The sequence below is a fragment of the Fundulus heteroclitus genome, chromosome 22 (genome assembly GCF_011125445.2).
Source record: "Fundulus heteroclitus isolate FHET01 chromosome 22, MU-UCD_Fhet_4.1, whole genome shotgun sequence".
In the NCBI taxonomy this organism is placed as follows: Eukaryota; Metazoa; Chordata; class Actinopteri; order Cyprinodontiformes; family Fundulidae; genus Fundulus; species Fundulus heteroclitus.
Window position 1 is genome coordinate 8,630,170 of NC_046382.1, and position 4,333 is coordinate 8,634,502.

At 41.6% G+C, this 4,333-nt stretch overlaps 1 pseudogene; it reads right to left on the reverse strand.

Moving 5' to 3' along the window:
* Positions 1–285: 285 nt before the first annotated feature.
* On the reverse strand, positions 286–2,070 carry LOC118557077 (annotated as a pseudogene).
* Positions 2,071–4,333: the final 2,263 nt, after the last annotated feature.

Below are 4,333 nucleotides of genomic sequence, written 5' to 3' on the forward strand. Positions count from 1 at the left end.
ATGATTTTGACCACTGTTTTGCCGATAACTAATAATTAACCTGCTTTATCTGAAACCTCTTTGTCTGGTTAAAACCTGGGTCTTCCTGTCTCTGATCTTCCTGACACCTGCTCCTGCAGGAACTCCAGCTGCTGCTGCGGTAGTAGCGGCAGGAGCTGCAGACGAGGCGGCCAAGCACGTGAGCCGTGGTGTGGGTGGAGCTGTTTTAGATAAAAAATTTTGAGAAATTACCAAATTCAACACAACCAGAACATCAGGTATAAAGAAAAAAAGTTTTGACAATCTCTATTTGTTTATGTGCAGTTTAGACATAAAACAATAATGATTAAGAAAATACATCTGCTGGAGAATTAGAAATTAGAATCAAACTAACTGAACCTTCTGTGGATTCTGTCTATTTGGGTTTACAGAACTCAGCAGAATCTCTAAGACCAACTGAAACTCCAGCATGTAGCGGCTGAGTGAACGTGGTCTGGACTCTGTGGAGGAGAGTTATGGTTTCAGAGACACTGTAGGGACAGAATACCTGCTCTGTGATCCAGGTACACTCCTACTCTGGAGGAAACTGGATCTTAGACTAAGGTCCAGATGTTGTGACCAAATTGAAGACTGTTTTGGTCCCAATCTAATACCCAAGATTTGTGATTCCATTCAAATCCCCATTCATCCCCGCCTGCTCTGCTGATATTCAATGTAATTGCTGGTATGCAATGTAAACATAAACTGCTACATAAATTTCCCTCTCCTCTCCACCTCCCAGTAATAACGTCCAGTCAGACTCTCTCTACTCAGAATCTGAAGACAATCACTGAATCCATCTGGGTGATTAGAATAAGACTGAGGTTGATTCAACCTTGTGACCTTCTTGTTCCCCTCTGATAGTAACAGATAACTGTGTGCTGTGTCTGGATCCAGTGTGATTTCACATGAATATTTCAAGAATCCAGCTCTGCTCTTTGGTTCTGGTTCTAAGAGTGAAGCATTTACCTCAGTCAGTCTCAGTGAGACGTTTGTCCTTGCGTCTCTCAGGATGTCCTGTAGTTTATCTCTGAGCTCTGACACAGCCGCTGTCACATCCTTAAAGTAGCTCAGAGGACGGATCTTGATGCTGGATGAGTGTGTAGACTCACTGAGTGCTGACAGTGAGGGGTAGTTGTGGAGAAACTGGTTGTGATCCTCTGTGTCTGAGAGCTGCTTCAGCTCAGCGTCTTTCCTCTTCAGCTCAGTGATCTCCTGCTCCAGCTTCTCCTGAAGCTCTTTGACTCGACTCCCTTCAGTTTCCTGGTGGGATCTGATCTGCTGCTTCACATCAGAGCTTCTTTTCTTGATGAGACGGATCAGCTCAGTGAAGATCTTCTCACTGTCCTCCACTGTTTTATCAGCAGAGCGGTTGATGGCCTCCATGTCCTTCTTAAGCAGCTTCACATCTATCTCTCTGTCCTGGATTCTCTGCTGGATGTTTTCCCGTCTCACCTGGAGCTCTCTCTGCCTCTCCGTCCTTTCTGCTGCAGTTGAGACTGTATCGTGGCCTTTATGTTCATCCACAGAGCAGAGATAACAAATACACTTCTGATCAGTACGGCAGAACATCTTCATCACCTCATCATGATGAGAGCAGATGTTCTCCTGGAGGTTCTTGGAGGGCTCCACCAGCTTGTGTTTCTTTAATGGAGCTGAATCATAATGAGGCTGAAGGTGTTTCTCACAGTAAGAGGCCAGACAGACTAAACAGGATTTGATGGCTTTCAGTTTTCTTCCAGTGCAGACATCACAGGCCACATCTTCAGGTCCAGCATAGCAGTGATGAGCAGGAGCAGCTTGGAGTCCAGTCTTCTTCAGCTGCTCCACTAAAGCTGCTAACATGGTGTTTTTCTTCAGAGCAGGCCTCGGTATGAACGTCTCCCTGCACTGAGGGCAGCTGTGGATTCCTTTCTGATCCTCTCCATCCCAGTGTGCTTTGATACACTTCATACAGTAGCTGTGTCCACAGGAAGTAGTCACCGGATCCTTCAGTAGATCCAGACAGATCGAACAGGAGATGGTTTCTCGGTCCAGCTGGTTCTGCTCCATTTCTCCTCTCAGTCACAGTGACTGCGTGATTTTCACTTCCTGATAACAGAAAGAGATTTGAGCTCTGATCTGATGATGTGTCAGAGCAGAGAGGCTGCAGCCAATCAGCTTTCAGCCTCAGCAGATGTTGGCTCCACCCAGCCTCAAGCTGTGTTGGAGAGCAGGAAGAAGAGGGAGTGTTATCAAGTTTTTACAGCCTGCAGTATAAGGAGCAGAGCTGTAAATCTAACCTTTGACCTCCTCCACCTATTTACTGATTTTGAAAAGTTCACTGCTCCATATTTTGAGGATTTTTCAGAAATGTTTTGGTTCTAATAAAATGTAAGTTTGTGTAAAGAGTGCATTTCCTGTAGAAACTGTCATTTGGTTGAAACTTAGATCTTCTACCCAGTGTAGCATCACAAAAGGTCATTTTAGGATATATTTTCTGATTATCTGATCATTTTTTTTAAAGTTTTTGCTGTCACAGAAACAATCATGTGTAGAATAATTAAATGAATGTATTTCCAGTTTTATTTAAATTATCATGTATGTCAACATTCATTATATTACGTATTCATTTGGGTCTGCATGCCACTTTTGGCCCTCCATAGTTCAACATTTATCTTATCATGCACAGCGAGGAGATTAGCGAGGTCACCAAGTTTCCATAGCATCTATTAAATATCAACCGAGTTTTTGAGAGGCAGGGGGAAAAAATAATCTTACCATCACAAAAGTTAACATGAAAAAGAGCTATAGTCTACTTATAAGATGAAACAGGTGAAATTGTTTAAAAGACCATCAGCACTGCTAAGTGCGGTGGAGGATCTATGGTGCTTGTTTGTCTGCCAAAAACCCTGGGAGCCTTCTCTAGAAGGCATGGCACCATGAAGTTTTTAACCTACAAGGACATCTTAAGTTAAAAAAATTAATAGTCCTCTGTCGGAAAATTGAAAATGAGCCCAGACCAGATAAAGATCCAGCTCATTTACCCAAATCAAGACAGATTTGGTTCACCAGACACAAACTTATCCTCCTTACTTGTTTCTGGATCTAAATTGTCCAGAAAACCTGATCTCCCCCTCTCTGTTTGCTCCACCCCTAAGAAATGTGATAGGAGAAGATAAAGGGATGTCCTGCTAAGTATTTAAAGCAGGGGACCCAGTTATTGTTCCCCCAGAGCATAAATCTGCTCAACAAAATGTTTTTCAATTACACATTGTTCTAAGTTATTTAATGTTTAATAACTATTTCTCTGTCTGTTAGGTATTATCTGGTGAATAACAGCCCAAACAGCTGATATTAGGACATTAGTCGAAAGGAATGATTTGAGTACTGGCTTCTTTAAACAGCAAACTAAGCACACATATAGAATAAAGGAATGACAACTTCTCTTCAAGTTCAAGAATTTATTAACACAAATAAAATGAGCTAATGCTGTTTATCTGAATTAACACCATATTCCAATCAACAAATCCTCTCTACTAGACTAGTGAAACCTAAAGGAAACTACTAAGCAAAATGAAGAAATGACAGAAAAGAAATTACGAAAGAAATGACGGAACTATGTCCACACAAAAGACAATTAAAAGGGTTTATCGTCATCAGAACGATTCAGTGAATCCTGGATCACTGCAGATCTAAGTCAAAGAACCAAAGTTCATCTCAAAGAAAGTGGATGAGGTTAAACTAGCTTAACTAATTTAGAACAACATTTGGTATGTGTTTCAACCCATTCACAATGCAAATCCTGTAATGAATTGCTTGTGGTGAATCCAAAGTTTAGCCAAACACGGAGCTGATGCTAAAAAAGTTATTTATTGACAGAGATGATTCAATTCAATTTTATTTATATAGTGCCAAATCATGAAACATGTCATCTCAAGGCACTTTACAAAGTCAAGTTTAATCATATTATACAGATTGGGTCAGATTATACAGATTGGTCAAAAATGTCCTATATAAGGAAACCAGTTGATTGCATCAAAGTCCCGACAAGCAGCATTCACTCCTGGGGAAGCGTAGAGCCACAGGAAGAGTCATCTGCATTGTACATGGCTTTGCTGCAATCCCTCATACTGAGCAAGCATGAAGCGACAGTGGGAAGAAAAACCACCCATTAACGGGAAGGAAAAACCTCCGGCAGAACCGGGCTCAGTATGACCGGTCATTTGCCTCGACCGACTAGGGTTACAGAAGACAGAACAGAGACACAACAAGAGAAACAAAAAAGCACAGAAGCACACATTGATCTAGTAATTTGTTCTACATTAGATGGTAG